The sequence below is a fragment of the Lycium barbarum genome, chromosome 7, assembly GCF_019175385.1.
Source record: "Lycium barbarum isolate Lr01 chromosome 7, ASM1917538v2, whole genome shotgun sequence".
NCBI classification, from domain to species: domain Eukaryota; kingdom Viridiplantae; phylum Streptophyta; class Magnoliopsida; order Solanales; family Solanaceae; genus Lycium; species Lycium barbarum.
The window spans coordinates 9,369,896-9,390,976 of NC_083343.1; positions in this window are offsets into that span (position 1 = coordinate 9,369,896).

The window sequence follows — 21,081 nt, forward strand, 5'->3', positions numbered from 1 at the left end:
TTTCAACAAAGGGTAACCAATAGGGCGATCATTTCAAACCAGTTTAGGAAGTTAGCTATAAACAAGTTACAAACTACAATGTTGAAGGGCAAAAATGGAATGGTTGATCATGAAATCTATGACTTTTTTAAGACCTCACTAATCAGCCAACCACTTTTTAGTTCATAATGAATGAACCCCCGGATTTCAATGATGTACAACCCAGCATAAGAAGTTAAATCCACGTAACCATATTTTTAAATTACATCCGCATAGCCACTTTTTCATGGTATACAACAATATACAGAAATATACAACTTTATACACCTACTGTAGAGAATGTATCAACCTTGTATAATAATGTATAAGAGGTGTTTATACCTACGTTTACACTGGCATACAATATTAGACAAACTTATACATGAGGTATTTATATATATGAGGTGTTTATACATACTTCTACATGTATAAAATTATATAATAATGGAGATACAGTGGAGATCTGGTGGTACAAGCGATAGGATGAAGAAGACGAACCTCTCCGGTTGAGATCCAGTGGGAATCCGGTGGAGATCCGACAGTACAAGGGAGAGGACGAAGGAGACCACCTCTCCGGTGTAGATTCGGTCGTACAACGAAGAGGATGAAGGAGATAACCTCTCCAGCGACCTCTCCGCCGGCTACGGTGGGTAAAAAAATAAGTTGGCTAAACTGGGTAATTACTTTACCCTAATTGCTATAGAGTGTAAATATCCCTTTTACTAAGCCACGGGGAGCCCCGAGTAGTTTACCAGACAAATCGAGTTGTCGTGACGATACCTTTCAACGTCGGAAATTCTCTTCATCACGAGACTGATTGGATCTACCGTAGACACCCGATATATCTTCACAATGGAGATGTTCGCCTTTGTTTGGAATGACGGTGGATGAACAGGCACTTGAGCCTGGAACTGATGAAATTCAGGAAAAACATGGAAGCGGTTGTTCAATCAAACAACATTCTTTTTTTTCTTCACTCAAGGAGAGGAAAGAGGGCTTTCTAAGAAGGGCATGAAGCTTTGGCTCATGAAAGAACATTTTCATAGGAAAAAATGTACAAAAGTGTTTCAGAATCAAAGAGACGATTGCTTTTTGTTTTGTTATTTAAATAGATGGAAAGAGAAACGAAAACAAGTCTTTCGTTGTGTTTCTTCACCGAAGCACTTATTTCCTTCTCACATAACAAGAAGAGCACTGCAATTTTGAAACCAAATTAACTTTTTGTGCTATTGAGGAACAATTTCTAAGCGTGTGAGTAGGACTGAGGCTGTCTTAACTACGTAAATTTTCAGATTTTCCCTCTCAAAAATTAAAGGAATTTACATTACAGTAATCTATACAGATTCACTTCTTATCTGGCCTTTTTGTTTTTTTATTTCATCTTTCCTCTCCATGTCCATGTAAAGAAAAATACTTAATACTCTTTTCTCATCGTATGCTGGTGGTTATAAGCGTTGCTCCTATAATTACATCCAATGTTTCAAGAGGCGGGGCGCGAGGCGAGGCGTTTTATGCAACGTGTGCAAGACGTAAGCCCCGAGACACAGGGCGTAAGTCTCATGGATCTACGGGGCGAAAATCTTAAGTCTCATGGATCTACGGGGCGAAAATCTTATGTATCTTAAATTTTATAATTTCATAAGCAAAAGTAAAAAATTTATTAAAATTCTGCAAATAAATCACAATAATATATAATTTTTTTTTACTATAATTACTATTGAGAAAGGTAACAACACAAAAAATGATAATAGCGGAGATATTTTTAAAATGAAATCATCGTCCACTTCATCATTTATCTCCACTTCTATTAGTCCTTCCCACCATCAACTAATATTCGCAGTAAGTTTTATTTCCTTATATATTTCAAAGAAGGAGAAGCGTAAAAAATAGTAGGAGAAATGACGAAAAATGGATAAATTAAAGTTGCTTCAGGAACATTGTGTTATGTAATCTCTATCCTATCAATTTCAGGCATAATCATCTGAGAAAACTATTTATGGCAGTGTTATTTTCTATGAGAGTTGCTTTCGTTATTTGTATATTTTAGGAAATATTACTACAACATGAAAACATGATAGCATAAAGTACAAATATTATTTCACCAATTATAAAAAAGATGATCTATAAAAAAATACTTTTAAAATAATAAAAATCAAATTTTAGATCCGCGCGTAAGCTTTTATGCCCGGGACTTACGTTTTTGCGCCTGGGGTTTACGCCCCAAATGCTAACGTGTACGCCCTATGGATCTACTCCTTTCATTTGCGCCCCTTTTTTGTACGCCCCGCCCCAAGACTCACCCCGAAAACGTCTTTGAAAACACTGGTTACATCGATTCAGTTAAAACTTCAGATCAGTTGTAATTCTCCTTTGATGATGCAAGTCTGAGAAATACATATCAAATTCATCCCAAAATCAATTACTGGTGACTTTGACTTGCATAAAATCTAGCATGAGAAGTACGAACAACGAAAATATGTGAAGTAACACTAGAAAAATAAGTTGTTAAAACGGAGATGAGACAAGAGATAATTATTGGTTTGTAAAAAACCTAATTGGTGTTCTTTGGGGTACTTTTTATATCAAGTTTTGAGGATACTTGATTTCACTTACTTCTTTTGAAACATAGAAAAATCTGTCAAGATAAAATGACTAATGTGCCCTTGACTGTTCATCGAACAATCCATCAAGATAATAGCATCAATATACCCTTTAACTATCCATCGGCCAATCCGTTAAGATAAAAGGACCAATATATCCTTGACAAGATTATTAGATGCAAGATAAAAAGGCTAAAATACTCTTTATTTAATTCAATAGTTATCTGTTAGGTTTTGTATACATTGTTCCATTTTTACAAGTTACTCGTTTTCATTCTCAAGTCTCCAAATTTAATTTGTAGAAGTATCTCAAAAATGGAAATTGCACATCCTCACTTGCTCATGGTGGAATTCATCGACATAATCTCCCTCTCACACACGCAATAATGAACTTAAAGGATCAATTACTATATCTTCTTGGACTTTGTACGTCATCCCATGTTTTATATGTAACACCCCGCATCTTGGAACTAAGTTTAAGCTCATATCATTAGAGTTCTATTGGAAACACTGAAGGTTTGAACGTTTTGCGAAAATGGTTGATAGGCCTACTTCGGGCAGCGATAACTCCTTGATCGGTTTGGAATTTGGGAAAGTACCCTCAATGAAAGTTGTAGTATGTAGAAATACCTTTCTAACGATATAAGGACCAAGCCAATCAGAGATCGGAGCAAGGAGATATGATCATCTCAATATGGCTAATAGTAAGGTACTTGAAATCCTATAGAATCGGCTAAGTTTTCGATACGTCTGCCTTCCAGTCAAATTTCGTAAAACTCAGTTGGGAATTTGGGAAAAATTCCTCTTTGAAAGTTGTAACCTTTGAAATAGCTTTCCAACGGTATATTATGGGGGTCAAACGAACATCTGTGCAAAGAGTTATGCCCATTTTACTGAAGCCTGTCTCGCTGGAAATTTTGCCTGTGATACGGTGGACGTTACGGGCCGTAACACGTGTTACGGGACCATAACAGTGAACCGTAACATCCCAAAAATTTCCAGAACCACACTGGAAATTTTCACTAAGGTACGGTCCCAAGTTACGGTCCGTCCTTCGTGTTACGGGACCGTAACATGGGGCGTCTTTTGGTCCGTAAGTACGTTTCGGGTCACCTGACTTCGAGAGGCCATAACCCTATCATAAATTAGGAATTTGGGAAAACTCAAAGAACGAAAGTTGTAGATAATTGAAATACCTTTCCAACCATAGGTCTTGGGCCCACAGGTGACATCGGGATAGGGAGATATGGACGTTTTAAGACAGAAAGGTCCCAACCCAATTTTAAGTCGGGTCAAACCCATTTCCCCTTGGTATTTAAAGGAAATGTTCAACCCTAGCAGCCCCATTCCCTCATATTTTCAGATTTTAGAGAGAGAGAGGGAGAGAGAGGAGAATTAGAGAGAGAAAGTAGAGAATCAATCAAGTTGAAGGCCCCGAATCCCGAGGCTCGTGAAGGATAAAGTGTAGTACAATTGTTGCCGTCATTCTAAGCTAAAAATCGAACTTGGGGATGTTGTTTTCGTGGTGACTACTCATAAAAGGTAATGTTTCTACTCCCTAATCATTTATAGTTATGAATTGATGAATTCTTGGGAGAATAATAATTGGGTTTGATGAAGAGAATTATATGAACTATGCTAGAGTTGTTGGATTGTTGACTTGGGATTGTTGTATTCATATGGGTAATGAAGAATGATGTTAATTACATCTAATTGAGATTGTAGAATTAGCTAGAAGTAATAGAATGGGGATTTGGTGAAGAAAACACCATTAATGAGGGTTGTGGAGCTTCATGTCCACCAAGTGTTTGATAAAATGCTTAGATGAACAAAGCATGGATATTGTTGCTAATACAGAATCCCTATGACCTGTATTGCTATAGATTAAAGTTGAAGGGATTGGAGGACATTGTGATACGCTCAAAAGCAGGAAGTTAAGGTATGTAGAACTTCCATCCACATGTGGGAATATCTACGTTCTTCCCCATGCTCCGTTTCTTGATATTCATGAAGTTCAAATCCTAGGGCACTAAATCCAACATATTGGTAGCCCGTAGTTATGTATTTATGTACATGAATCTTGTATCTATATTAGTTATTGTATTCCTAATCTTCCATTACGGTTATTATGAAACCCTAGCTTAATCCATGAATCATGAATTCTTCCTCATGTGTTCTCATTATGTTCATATGAAACTTTATGATTTTATTTTGCAAGTTACAAGCATGTTTTCAAGTCAATTACATATCTATGATTATGAACTGTTGTTATTACTCATGAGTCAAGAATATGTTTACAAGCTATTTCATGAAACCATGTTTATAAGTTATTTCGTGAAATCATTATTACAAGACAAGTACAAGTTAATTCACGAAAATCATGGGCTTCTTAGCCAACTATATTATGTTAATGTTTTTGGGAGTTGCACAAATTACCGAGAAGGCTCAGATATCCTGAAACTACGTAGCCACCGTAGGACAAGGATCGCTCCGCCCAGATAAGACGATACCTTAATTTTACACTGAATGGATCCATCAGGCACGATACCACCTTATACCCTGGCAAGGTATGAGGGCTTTGCTGGTCCGGCGAGGTACCAGACTCCACGTACCCACGTGGTGATATCACATGTCGGTTTATGAAATGCTCTCCCTACTTATCATGTTTTACTTATGTTATATATATACATATGTACTCATGCTCATGTTCATGTCCAGGTTTTCAGTTTCAGTTCTTATCATGTTATTCCATGTCCCATGTTATTTCTTTCGGTTGCTTTACATTCCAGTACATTCAATGTGCTGACGTCCCCTTTTATTGTCCGGGGGCCTGCATTTCACGATGCAGGTACTGATATACAGGACGACACATCTGCTCAGTAGGACAACATTCATATCAGCTTATTGGTGAGCTCCATCTCATTCGGGGTTTAGTCAACTTTTGTTTTATGATTATTTATGCATCTAAAGGTATGCTAGGGGCCTTGTCCCAGTAAGTATGTTTTCCAGTCAGACTCATGATAGAGGTTTCATAGACTAGACAAGTCAGTTATGTCATGTCAGACATTTGGAGTCGTATAGCCTTTTGGCTCATTCATGTTATTTCCGCACTCATGTTTAAACAAGTATTTTATTAAGTATTATGACTAACTACGTTTTATAAAGGTTCATCATGCATTCATGTTATATTCCGCTTATGTTATGTATCATGATGATTTAGCAAGACATGTGGTTCGCTCGGTCACATGCAGTCAGGCACCGAGTGCCGTGTTACGTCCAGGCCATGGTTCGGGGCGTGACATTATACCCTTTATGTTTACTTTTTAATCATCTCTTATTTGCCTTTCTATATAGACATAACAAAGATTCAACTCGCATTAAATCTAGGAGAAATTTTCATGGGATGAATGTGTCTAAATGATTTTATGTAACGCCATGCAATTTACATGTACGTCAATTCACCCAGACACTTGTGAGATATCTCATATATAGGAACCCTAAATGTTGTCGGAATAAAGGATTGTCAACAAAAGCGTTATGTGTCATACCCCCATTTTAACCGGGTTAAAGTAGAGTACAACATATTGGTGATTCCTATTTTTGTTATTTTTAAGGAGTCGCCACCTAATTATTTATGGTGAATTAGGACACCTGAAGTTTATTAAAGTTATGTTTAAAGTTAACTCTGTTTAAGGTCTACGAAACTTAATGATTCTAGGTAAGGATTCAATTAGTCTAAAGGGAAGGTATTAGGCATCCTTTAAGACCCATTAACAATGGTTAACCGACCGAACTTAGAGTTGACTAATTAGGCTAAATGTAAGTTGTAAAACAATTAGGCATTAACCTATAAGGTAATTGATTTAAACTAAGAAGAGTGGGAATTAGTGTTTAACATGAAAGGCCATGACTAAATGTATTGAAAACTAATTGACACTTTTAAAAATGTGTTGTGGGATTTTAACTCCTTGTTGTCAAAATCTTTTCCTTCATTGGATCCAATAACCCTTCTAAATTCCTCCCAACATGAAATTATTTCTTCAATATGACCTAACTGAACTTAACCCCCAGTTTCCTTATTTTAAAGATCCTTTCTTCTTTTGCCTCAGCGTTTATCTTGACCTCTCCTCACCCTCTTTACTTGTATTCCATGGAAACTTAAGCCCTCTAATGTTTGTCCGCTAGTGTTTGTAACTATTGTTATCATTTGCTGTTATCGATTCTACATTTTTCACATATGACAAAGAACGAAGGGACTATTATTCTTCCTTGTATTACTAGTTTCTTCCAACAGAACACACATAATTAGAGATAAAATCATTCCAATGCAAATAAAGTGAAAAACAAAGTAGATAGGTATGCAAAGTAGAGTAACGGAAAACGCATATATTTAATATAGGCTCAGCCCATTTTAGGACTGCTGCTGTCCGCTACTGTTGGGCTTCGACCCGACGAAATTGTTTAGCAGATTGCAGCGAGCGGACTGACTCGAGAGGAGGATTTTGTTGGGCTTTTAGCCCAGCGCCAAATGCGGGAGATGACGAGTCCAACTTGTATGCGAGATGATCATGCATAAAACAAAAGGAAAGAAAAGATTAGTATGCAATCCACAAAACTCAGCATATATGATGCAAATCTAAAAATAGGCCAATAGTTTTCAACTAAAACAGGGGACTGCCTGTGATTAGTATGTTAAACAAGTAATGAGAAAGGAAGTTAAACAAAGAAATCTGAACTTAAAATGAATTTGAGAAAGTATCATAAAGGATCTGCTGCCAACAAATTGTTATCAAACATTATGGCCTAATTGTCTTGCGCAGGGAGCAGCAGATAAACATAGATTCAGATGAGAAGGAACTGGGTATTAAACTAAGTTTTGGACCAAGGATGAGTCTGCCCTTTTTTCGCACCCCGAACCAGTTATGTCACTAAATGTTAATCAGAGTTAAAGAAAGTGGTTATCGACTTAAAACAGATTCAAACTAGCAGGCGATAATATACAAAGGGAATCACTCAATAGGAACAAAGATATTTAATTTGAGGTAGCATGATGTATCACATTAAGTCTCAGATGAACCAAAATAATATTAGGCAGAGGATTTTAATCAAAATGTGCCGCAGATTTGTAGGTGGTTCCTCGTACGAATTCAACCACAAATGACCAATTTAGAGTGACATGTGCAAACTGGATTGGACCAATAACAGGTTAAATCATGCATTTCGCATATACAACAATGTATATAATTTAAGAGAAAGTGTACTGCAAACGCATAATACATACCAAGTCTAAACAAGGCAGATTTTTGATATACAAAGCACCCACTGAATTCAGGAAGGATATTTTAGCATGCAGGCATATTTCCAGTTCACGTTCTTTATATTGACAAGTCAAGCCACCAGTAATCATACCAAAATCATCACAGCCAGTGGCTTATAATACTAAAGCTTATAGTAGAATATCATTGTCTCTCAGTTCACATTTTTAGCTGTTTCCAGATAGAATTATTTCAACACTCATTAAAGCCTAGACAACATCTAAACTATCTCAAATCTTGATTATATTTGAATCTTGATTCTGTTAGTACAGCCCACATCATAATCAGAAAAACTTCCCATGGTCATATAAACCAAAGTGAAAAAGGTAACAGAAATGAAAAGAATGATAGTAAAGACAATGATGAATATCAAAGGGAAGCAGCAAATTGTTCGATACAGTTCGATAATCAGCAGATGCAAAAGTTCTTTTAATATTCTAAATCAGAAACCATGGCCCTTTAGCAGGGCATCATTTAACTAGTTTACAGCTAGAAGAAACTTAATCTCTAGAACCAGCATCTATTTTAGTTTAAAAAGGAGTGGAATTCAATTATGCTACAAGAATGCATCCACTCTTAAGCTAAGATAGTTTTAGACTTGATTTCCCTAGTCCAAAGTTAATATCTCAAATAAAATCAGAATTCCAACCCTAAAGTAAACAATCCCAACACAAGAGTTAAACAAAGATTTACAGTTTACGATGAAGAAAGCTATTAAATAGTTAAATTAGATATAGAACACAAAGCTCACTCTATAGCTGAACAAAGGATAAAACCAGTAGCAACCAAACTGAAGAAAGTAACACAAAGCTAAATTCATGTAGTAAGATGGATATAGAACGAACTCTGGAAAACATGCAGCAAACAAACAAACTAAATTTGATCAAAGTACGTGAAAGGAGACTACTGTCTATTCTAAGTTCGAAATTGCACTCGTACTCTCAATTCTGCAAATCTTACTTTACTCGTTTAACCTGTAGGCCTTATGTGTTGCTACCCTGTTTTAATCATATACGCGATATACCTAAGATATATACACCATGATGTGTATATCAGATGTATATCGAATGCATACCTTCCCCTTTACCTTGATACCCACTGTATATCCTATGTATATTCGGCTTTAAATAGGTTTTAACTCCTGAGAATTCAGTCTAAGCGATCAAACTACAGTATACGTCCTTTAAATTCATTTTTAGCAGCTATCAACCTATCCTAACAGCTCCCAAACATCAAGCAAATAACAGGAAAACAAAGAAACTACATAACTACTACAAAGAAAACAGAAATGAGCTAGAATTTTAACTAAAGCGGAAAACTAAAGATTAAAAGCAATAAATGTATCAAGGTTTACCTTTTTTGTGTGCAATGAACTGGGCGTCGAGGCCTCGAATCTACTCTCGTATTGACAGATTCGAAACTCACAACAAATGAACCCGAAGATCTCTGTCGTGGCCAAAGTTCACCAAGATAGAATGAATGTTTAACGGTCTTAAAGTTAGAATGGTAATCAAACAAATGAAAGTCGTGAAATCTAAGGATTTCTGGAAAATTTGAGGCGACCGAAACTTGTGTTTTTGTAGGGGAATTTTTTAGATTCCAGATCTTGATTTTTTCCTCCGTTTGATCTTGTTTTATTCGATTTTTTGCTCAGAAAAATCCCCCCCTCAAACGATTCAACTAGGACTACATTTATAGGGTTTAATTTGTATTAAAGTAAAGAGAGGAGCGTGGGAGAGAGACGAAGCGGGGGACAGGTGTGGTGGAAGTGGCAGAGGCGTGGGGGACAGCGGTGAGTGGAGGGGACATGAGTGAGTGGAGGGGACAGAGAGGAGCGTGAAGAAGAGGGGAATGAGAGAGAAAGGGGAGAGGGGAGGCGGCTCAAGAAGGAGAAATAACCCTACGGGGTTCTTTTGTTTACTGACCCGGGTCGGGTCACCGGGCTGGATCGAGTAAAAGGGGTAGTGGGCTGAATTGTTTTGGGTAGGGAAATAATGTGGCCTGGTATGTTGAGGAATGTTGTATTTTGGGCCATTAATTTGGCTGAAATTGTTGATCCTTCTTCCTCTAATTTAATTATTCTTGGGCTTTTAACTAGTACAATATATGCTATATGAGACAATTAATAATTAATATGTAGAAAAATAAGGATTTAACAAAGTGTTGTCTTGTAATTAATTTAACGAGTCCAAACCCGAAAATGAAACGATGACGAACCATAAAGTAATGCTCGTAATGTTGTAAATAAAAGTAGCGAAATTAATAGTAGTAGCAATAAAAAAATAAAAAATTGTGAAAATAAAGTATTTAGCTCGTCAATAAATTTAGAAACCCGAGTAAATAAATTGAAATAAAGGAGGGACAAAATTGGTTGTCAACATTATGTGTTGGTAAAAAGAATGTTAATGACTTTGTTTTTGCCGAGAAATTGATGTCTTGCTCTACAATTTTGAGGGAATCTCAGCCTGGTTGCCAAATACCTCGATGAAGGAGGATAGCTGTCACACCCCTACCAGGAGTATGACGGCCTTCGACCCGTAGGCCGGGAACCACATGACTTATCCATTACTTTGAACATTATAAACCATAACTCAAAGAACACCTGCATGCAGAAAAGGCCCAACTTAGGAATACCCAATCAGTCAGCACATATGTTCATATGCGGACTGACAAGGTCGCCACAACATAACGTATATCATAAAGTCGGCAAGGCTAACAATAAAGTATCAAGAGCTCAAAATAAGGCCGACAAGGCCATCAATATATTATATAACAATATGAACCGGTGGAGCTATAAAACATCTAATTGTACACACACATCTACGAGCCTCTACATAGAATACAAATGATCATAAGGACAATACCAAATAAACTGCAGCTCTGAAGTAAGTGGAGTTCTCCTGAGAATTCGCTGATAGAACACCTACGGGTCTGATCCGTCTCCCTGCTTACCTGCGGGCATGAGCGCAGCGTCCACAAGAAGGGACGTCAGTACGAATAATGTACTGAGTATGAAAGGCATGAATAACAACATAATATAGATATGAAAGGTAACATGGAATATGAGAGATAACCTGTACATCTGGATGGCTCATAACGCGGTGTCATGCATGCTTAGCCTTTAAAAAAAATATTTTTACACATATATATAGTACCATGCCCGGGCATTAAGGCTCAATGTTATATATATATATATATATAGTATCATGCCCGACCATTAAGGCTCGATGTCATATATATAGTATCATGCCCGACCATTAAGGCTCGGTGTTATCATCATTAGCCAGCGTCCGGGCCTTCCGCGTCCGGGGTAATATCATAACATGCCCACTGCAGTGGTGTGCATATCTACGTGCCATGCACGGCCGACTATAGCGCGGCGCGGTGTGAGAAAATACATACATATATATAAAGCATGTGTGAGAGCCCAATCAAAAGCCACAACTATATCGGAGTGACGTAAGGTCGGTAGCCTCCGATTATATTATGGATCAATCATCATCGTTTATCCCACCTTGAAGGAACAAGGGTCATAAGGTGAGATTACCAACAATGAAGGAAATTAAGAAATTGCAAAGTAAGCTCAATCACCTCATAATAATATAAAGCTCATTACTTGGAAATATCTATGAATAAAATCATCTCATAATAACATGAAATCCATATGCCTTGGAGCTTTGATAAATAAATCCCTCATAATCATCATCATGGTTATCATAAAAAAAATTATTCATCTTTAGCACCGTAAAAACTTTAAGAGTCATGAATCGCTAACATTCTTGGAAATGAGGATTTTTATGGAATTCATGCATGGGTTGGTAGGAAAAGAATAATGCCTTTAAAAGAAAGAGGAATAGCCTTAACATACCTGAAAGATAATTTCTCGACTTCCAACTTACTTCCTGTCTTGCAATTCACTTAAGATCATTCGTATCCTCGTAATCTACATATACAACCATTCATACTATTGTTAGGCTCATCGTCATACACTCGTCTTAAGCCCTTAATTTAAATCGATTTAGAATCTGCCGAAATTCGGGCACCATTTCCCCTGTTTATATGCCTAGCCCGAAATCACAATCCAATAACCAACAACAATAACAATAATACCAACATCAACAACAATAATATCAACAACAAGATGCCCCATAAACATCCCACACGATGTTTATTCAATTTCTCCATCAACAGTTCATTACACGATCATTTAATAACTCTATCTCCGTAAATAAACTGAAATTAATATTAATAAGGAGAGATTCATACCTTATTCTTGCTAGAGCAGAAATATCTTCAATATTCACTTTGAATCCAAGCCACTTCCACCGCAAGACAGTACTATAATCGCAACTGCATGTTACCCGGACCTCGATTAATACTCCGTCACTTGAAATTACTCAAAATCCTCACTTTTATGATGTATATTTGCTCTCTTATGCTTCTAAATTTTCTATAATATTTGGGAAATTATTATGGAGAGAAAATGGGATTTTAACCCTTATATAGGGTGCCCAAGTCGGCGGTACTGCAGCAGCACTGTAGCAGCGCACCCTGCTCTGCCCGCCTAACTTGTAACGTCTATAATTCTCTACTCCGATGTCGTATCGATGAGCGGTTTGTTGCGTTGGAAACTAGACTCGACGAACTTCATTTTAGGCTTTTGAAACACCTTTAAAATCCTAATATAATAGGAGATATACCCCTTCAAATGTGACTAAAAATCTGCCCAAAATCCTGCCAACTTTTTCCATATTTTCGTCAAACTTATTTTCTTCGATTTGCTTGATCCTGAAATCTTCTGAAACTCTCCATACATGATATTTATCACTAATCATACTTTATAATGGTCATTTCCTTTGGTTCAAAGGTTTTCCTTCCCGGTTACGACTTATAAGATCATAATTCATCATTTAATTAAGCGATATACTTAATAATGCTTCGTTCCTCACACTCTAAAGTTGTTTTACATAGCACTGAAAGTTGTTTCACACTCGGGGTGTAACACTGAAAGTGCAAGGTGTAACGTTCTCCCCCCTTCAAAAACATTCGTCCTCGAATGTTGAGGTAGAGTTCGCTCTGAGGTAGATATCAATGTTCTTACCTTTGTTTGTCGGTATTTACTTTACTTACTTGTAGTCTTACTTTCCCATTTAAAATTGAACTTATCCGAATTACGCAAATCATCCTTCTTCTTTTGTGGCCAAAATTTACGCCTGTACTCAAGGTCGTCTCTTTTCTTATTATCTGTTTGTCTACTAACTCTTTATGCTTTATCGTTCTCATTGTCTCTTTAGCCTTCGCTGTTTACATTCTTATATGCCCTATCATCCAGTACTTACCACATACTTTTATCCAATTTTGATCCCATCTTCTTTTTATTCAGAAATCTTTGTTCTATTCGATCTCCACGTATCTTTCTTACGTTTTACAGATGTCCCAGGACTTTGTCTTCTTGGAGTTTACTTATTGTTATTCTTCCTCCCTTAAAGATAAACTCAAGACTGGTCATATTTTAGCATCCTTTTCTTTCTATAGCAGTCGAATTAATCCTCACGGTACATTAACTTTTAACTAGTTTAACATCGAAATGTCTCGCTTAATTTCTCTTTCTTTCAATTGGACTTCTGGCACTTGGCTAACTAACGGTAATTCTTGTACTTATATCAAAAACATCTCAAACCACTTCTTTAATGATTCCTTTCCTTCAATTTACTCTTAAAGTTTCTGATCCTTAGTTCGGCTAATAACTTAGGGGTGAATTCAGAAATTTGTCGAAGAATAACCAAGATTCCTAGTCATGCAGCGAATTCGAATCTTTTCGTTCTTTCCTTTGTCTGTAACCTTCATTCATCCCTTTTTCCAATAAGAGCCATCATGTTGCTTGTTCCAGGAGGTCTGATTGTCACCCACTTATTCCAATCAAAGGTGATATCCTTTGATCATTTCCTTTGGGGTTCTCCTTCTACTTTTAACCTTTGCCCGATTCTCACTTAATAAGTCTTTCGCATAGTTTGACACACCTATCTGTCATTTCGGTTTATCAATCAAGCGGATGTCACACCCCATTTTAACCCGGGAGATTAAAGTAGAAGTATGACGTATTGGAGATTCCTGTTTTTATTTATTTTAAGGAGTCGCCACCTAATTATTGTGGTGAATTAGGACACCTAAAGTTTATTAAAGTTATGTTTAAAGTTAACTCTGTTTAAGGTCTGCGAAACTTAAGATTCTAGGTAAGGGTTCAATTAGTCTAAAGGGAAGGTATTAGGCACCCTTTAAGACCCATTAACAATGGTTAACCGACCGGACTTAAAATTAATTAGGCTAAATGCAAATATAGTATTATAGGAAAAAGGAAAGTAATTTTGTAAGTATGGCTAAAGTTATAGCTAAATATGTAAGAATGCTATTTAAAATAGAACTTGTAAAATAATAACAATTTGTATAAAAGAGTACTTTTAATGCTATTTTGAAATACGACTTATAAATGTTATTAACATTTTAAACGAAAGTATAATACTTGTGGAAAGGTAATAGTTGCATAAAAGAGTTTTAGTCAAAAATAGACTAAAAGAAAGCGGAACATGTAATGTTTATATGTGGAGGAAATGGCTAAAATTTAAAAGAATTATTCAATAAAGTTTTAAAGGTTATCTTAGACAAACATGTATTTCAAGTGTTGGAAGGAATTAAAGTGGAAAGTTATCCGTTGAAACTAATTTATCTTTTTATTTCTTAGAATAAGCCAAGTTAGTGTAAAACTTCTAAAATAGTAAGTATAATTTAGTTTCCTTAGTCAAAAAATATATAGTCATGATACTTTGAAAACCAATTATTCTACAAGATAAATATTATGGATAGTAAATAATTTTGACATAAACTAATGGAGTTAATTGTTAGTTTCCTCTTTGAATTAACTACCCATTATTAAACTAAACTTACTAATTTGCTGAAGTTTTATCTAAATTAATAAACGGAATGTTAGTCATACAACACACGTTAAATGCGCACAAAATAAAATAAAAATAGATGTAATATAAATGAGCTTGGCCCACTTTCAGAACTGCTACGGCCTGCTCGCAGCTGGGCTTCGGCCCAGCAACAGCCTTTATGCGTTGCTGCTATCTGCTACTGTTGCCATTTGGGCTTCGGCCCAACATTTTTAGGAATCGTTTCAAATGGGCTGGACACGAGAGGAGTTGTGTTGGGGTTTTGCTCAACATCGGATGCGGGGGAAGATGAGTTCCAGGGAATCGTACACGAATGGTCATGCATAAAACAAAATAAAAGGATTAGTATGAGTTTAGATACTCAGTGATGCAAAATATCTCAACTCAAAGAAGGAAGGGTAATGAACTCAGATGTGCTCGGTATACAGTGGAGAAAACACAGTAAAACAACAGTAGACAAAAAAAAGACATAGTCTTTGAGGTATAAATTGAAGCCACAGTAACACAATAACAGCAGTTGCAAACAACGAGATACAAAAACAGGAAGATAAGTAATAAAACTGGACAGCAATTCTTACTACACCTACTATTTATAACATCACTCTCTTTAACATAGAAACTCTGAAATCTCTGGAAAACTAGGATTCAAACATGATATGCTACGAACATTAATTCTTTGTTATCTTATACATGATAGGCTACGAACTAAAAATAACTCTTACTGCATCTATCAGTTTGGCAGTCGAGTTGATAGTTTCACACAAATCCAAACTATATGCCCAAAAGAATCAACAAGTAAAGGGAGGATGGGTAGAGTTAGCGAGCTTAGTTTTAAACCAGAAGTAGAGCAAAAACAGGAAAAAGCATAATAAAACAAACGTATTGAATGGAACATGGACTGATCAACCTGAAGAGCATATATCACTTAATCTCAACTGGCATAGCTTTAGATTCAGATAGACTTATGCACCATATGTACAACTTATCATCAAGTCTTAATAATATGGACATACAAAAAAAGCAATCAAACATTTTGAAGCAAACATCATTTTAGCTAGAGATTGAAAATATGCTCACTGCCAATTTTTCATGGAGCAAAATATTGAATCATAATTAAAGAAGTCACAAGGAGAATCCAATGAATAATCGAATAAAAAGTCAATTGAAATCTTCAGCCCATAACACAAAATTATGCCAAGATACACATAACAAGCAGATTTGTGAGTTTCTTTGGGATACAAAGAATATACTTTCTAGAGATCAGTAACTAAACCAAACATAGCAAGAGAATACAATACTGCCTAAACTAAGCTTCGATGGACATTTAAACATACAAACGACATTGAATTAAATTTTCAATACTTTAATGCTACCTTGGGGCCTAATTGGTGTAACCATATACAATAGAAAACTCTAAATCATAGAAGAACAAAGGATCAATACTCACTGACACTGTTTCACATTAGCATTAATCAAGACAGGAAACTTAGACTTACAGATGAAAAGGCGATTATGAAGGTGGTCTAGTATTGATTTGTTTTAATCATACACACGACATACCTAAGATATACACATCACGATATGTATATCATATGTATATTGAATGTATATCTTCTCCTTATCTTAATAAACAATTGTATACCCTATGTATATTTGACTTCAAATAGATTCTGAGTTCTGGAATATCAGTCTAGGTATCCAAAACTACAATGTACATCTTTCAAGTTCATTTTTTAGCAATTAACATTCTATCCTAGCAGCTCCCAAACATTAAGAAACTACATAACTAAAAAAAATAGCAGAATCAGCTGAAGATTTAACTAAAGCAGAAACTAAAGACTAGAAATAATAGATGTATCGCGGTTTACCTGTTTTGTGCGCAATGAACTGGGATGTCGAGGTCGTCGAATCTACTCGAACTCGAAGTAACAAGCCGAAAGGGTAAAACGACTTAATTTTCAAATGGGTATCCGGATATAGCGATTGAAAGTGTAAGTATTTCAAAATGGGATTTTTGGTGACCGACCCAATTGTAGGATTAAAACGTGGTATTTATAGGCTAAGTAACTAGGGTTTCTCGGACTCCCAATTCTTGGCTCCAAAACAAGAACCGTTTGAAATCGAATCCGAATCTTTACAGTTGTTTTCCCTTTTTCAGAAATTTCAAAAAAAAACTTTGGCCATATATGTTGACTCGAACGTTGAAGGTAGGAGAGAGAGGAGCGTGGGGGACAGAGACGTCAGAGGGGTAACGTGGGGGGTATGGGCGAAGTCAGAGGGGACAAGGCATGGTGGAGGCGTGGTGGAGATGGTGGGGTGTCAGAGCAAAGTGGGGGAGATGTGTGGAACGTGAGGGGCATGTGAGGCGTGAAGACGACACCGACGGAAAGACGAAGGGAAGGAGACGGTAGGTTTTGTGGGAGAGGAGCGGCGGAGGAGATGACAGGAGAAAGAGACGAGAGAGGGAGAGGCGAGAAATGAGGCTGAAGGAGAAAGAGAAAGGGTTTAGGGATTTAGGGTAAGGAGGAAAATAAGGAGTGGGCCGGGTCGGACGAATTCTATTGGGCTGGTCCGTTTTGGGCTGGCCTATTAATTTAAATATGGGCTGATATAAATGTGGGTTGGATATAAAAATGTGGTTTGCTTATTTGGGTAGAGAAATAATATTGTATTTATATTTCGGATCATGAATTTGGCTGAAAATAGTTGTTCCTTCCTCCGCTATTTAATTATTTTTGGGCTTCTAATTTAATAACTGGTATAATATATATATTGTGTAAAGATAATAAACATGTAAAAATAAATATTTTGCGAAGTGTTGTCTTGTAATTAATTTAACGATTCGAGCCCAAAAAATGAAACGATAGCGAACCATTTAAAATTTGTGATAAAGTAATGCTCATAAGGTTAAAAATAAAAGTAGTGACATTAATAGTAGTAGCGATAAAATATTGTGAAAATAAAGTATTTAGCTCGTCGATAAATTTAGAAAACCGAGTAAGTTAAATAAGAGAGGGACAAAATTGGGTGTCAACAGCGGATATCTTAATTCCTTAAATGTCTATCTCCTTTATTTATATCCTTGAATTCTTTTCTTGCGATCTTATCTTCATCTATTTCCGTGACTTCACCTTTCATTGACTTAGTCCTTCCTATTTCGCAGCCCTCTATTTCTCTACTAGTGGACAATTTTCTTATTCGGCTGTGGCACGTTTCCTTGCTTGCTTCCCTAGTGCTACTTTAAATTATCCCTCTTAGTACTAATTGATTTTACATACTTATCATCTCATCTCCTTGTTAATTCTTTGGTCGGACTCCTTAATTCTTACAATGTCATCATAGTTCCACCTATGGTAGCGCCCAGATGGCTTGCAATAGAATTTCCGTGCTAATGGCTTATTATTCTCATTAATTACTTTACTTCAGATTACTCATCCAATGCGTCAAAACACCATAGCCAAGGGATTTATATTCCAATAGGACTCAATTCGACCCATATAACAATCCTCAGCACCATTCCTTATACACTTGTATACAATATTTTCTTATCATCGTTGTTATCTCCCATCAAAAGATTATACTTAAAACATACTAATGATCATATCTGAAGCTAATCTACTATTCAAAATATCTTCAAATCCATGGTTGAATCTTTCCTCCAATTTTCTCTCCTCCAATCTTATCATCATTACAAACTAACACATAAGTTTGAGACTAAAATAAAATCTTACTTAATCATAACTTCCTTTCAATACGAGTGTGCTTCCCTCTTTAAGTCCTTGGCTCTCCTATACTAGCGGCTAATTGAGACTTAACTAGCTTCCATTCTTCTTCAAATATTTATTGCCGTCCTCACACCATTTTACTAGCCATTTCATCAGGACGATTATTTATATGGTCCTATGACATATACTCTCACGATTTAATATAAACGGTGACTTATGATTTCACGACGCAAGAGATATTTTCTAGTCTCAGGTAGTATTGTTGTCATGCTATCCCTAGGCATACTGTCTTTCTTTCTTTTAACGATCATTGAAATTCCTAAAAATATTCCTCTTTTAAAACTTTCACCTCTTCCAGTGCTACAATTTCTCTTTACTAAGCCCGACTGTCCCTGATACTTATCCTTGGTCACTTGTAGGCCTTCTCACTTCTTCTGTTACCTTTTTGGGGTACGTTTGCTGCACATTTAATTGTAACAAAAAATTTCTCTGGTACGAGCGATTCGAATCATAGCCCGGACACAATGTATTGCTTTGACAAAACTTATTCCCTTTAATTTGTTAAACCTTCATTATCTTTTCATGCCTCCTTTTCCATGTCTGTCTCATAATATACTTGCATTTAGTGTTTTCTTTAGCACACACTTGCTTTATTAGTTCATCTCGAATTTCAACTCCTTCAAACCAGTACATTTCCTTCTTCTGTACTTGGGAATATTCTAATTTGTCTAAGAATGTTCTCATATACCAGTAACATTCGAGTGTTGACCGTCCTTGGTAGTCATCTGGCCAACCCTAGCGATCCTTCAACTCCTCTATTCCATATAATGCTGGAGTTACTTTCATCGCATGGTTTGACTTATTTCTCTTTTGGTAACTGGATTCTTGTATCAAGTCAAATGTCCACACATAATGGACACAATTCAAACCACTTCCTTCCTTCATGCCCAATATTAGTCCCGTAGGTTAATGAATCAATTGTGACATCGTAATTCGTTAGACTCCTTATAGAATGCCGGACTATACCATGCTCCCTCAGCTGTAATTTTCCTTCATAGGTATCCTTTCACCAGTACCCTTGAGATTCCTCTTACTCTTGGTTCCCGATTCCGAGTTAGTTTTATACCATACCAGTAAAAAGTCGGTACTCTCTCTCATTCATTCTCCTTCCTATCGTCAAGGCTAGTCCATACTCATGAATATTTCCCATACATCCTTTTATTTTCTTTATAATCGAATCTCGGTATTCCTTATCCTCATCCCATGTCCTTGATGTACTACCTCCCGGTCAGCTTTGTTAGTTCATTATCCTCTCGCTTGTCCTTGGTGATTGCTCAATTTTTCTTTTCTTCCCTTCTTCTTCTCTCCTCTCCTTTTGACCAGCCCATTAGTGTACCTTTCCTGCTTTCATCCTCAAACCTTCCTTGAGTTCCTTCCTCCTCGAGCGCCCTTCTCCACTTTTTATTTTATAGTATTGACTCTGAAGTTCGTGAAATATTCCTTTAAACGTGCAAATCCGTTCTATTCTTAAATCATCTTTTAGGAAAGCTTCTCTGTTTTCGAGGTAACCGTTTCAGTATGACTACACATTTATCCCTTTATATACCCTCGAGAGCTAGAAATATCTTAGTATCGTTTCAAAGCCTGATCATTCTCTCTCTTACTTTACATCCCCATTTGTGGTTACTATCCTTTAGTGCCACTCATCGAAATCTGTTCAATTTCTTTTCTTCCTCACGAATTATTTTCAGTCCAATCTCAAAAGATACCCTTTAGTTACTCCGTTCATTTGCTGACTTGCCTTCAGATCTTGTTAAACTTATTTCCACAATAATTCTTACTTCAAACTATATCTGTAATCCATTCCTAATATAATATTTACAACATATTATTTCAGTCTTTGTGCTTGTACTCAATTTTACTTGCTTCCCCCCTTAAAGTTTTTACCTCATGATGTTTTATTTCATTGCCATTCTCGATCGAAATTTGTAGGGATATTTGAAATAATGATGTGCCCAACTATCTGTCCAGCCAGAATAGTACTTTTTATTCCAATAACTAATACCCGATATCCACTTATAGCGTCATCTTTATTTTTTTCATCCCATATCAACTTGTCCCATGCTTCCATTTAATCAATCTGTAGCAATCATGGACATATAATCTTTGCTATCTCTTAAATCTTTGGTCCTCGTCCTTAAATTTTAGGAAAATTTTGACAGAGTTTCCCCTATATTTCTTACTACCCAAAACCTGCACGCAGCCCAAAAAATACATGCAATGCCTCACAGGGCCAAATATATATACATGCATAACACACCTTAGCCTCACAGGGCTCTCAATATCGAACAGAAATGCAAAGATAACGAAACTTACCTCATGCGTCACAACTCGGAATATACTTGAACTTTTATCAATTGTCCTTTTATTTTTCCCTGGTCACTTTCTCTTCCATTCATTGGCTATACATTTC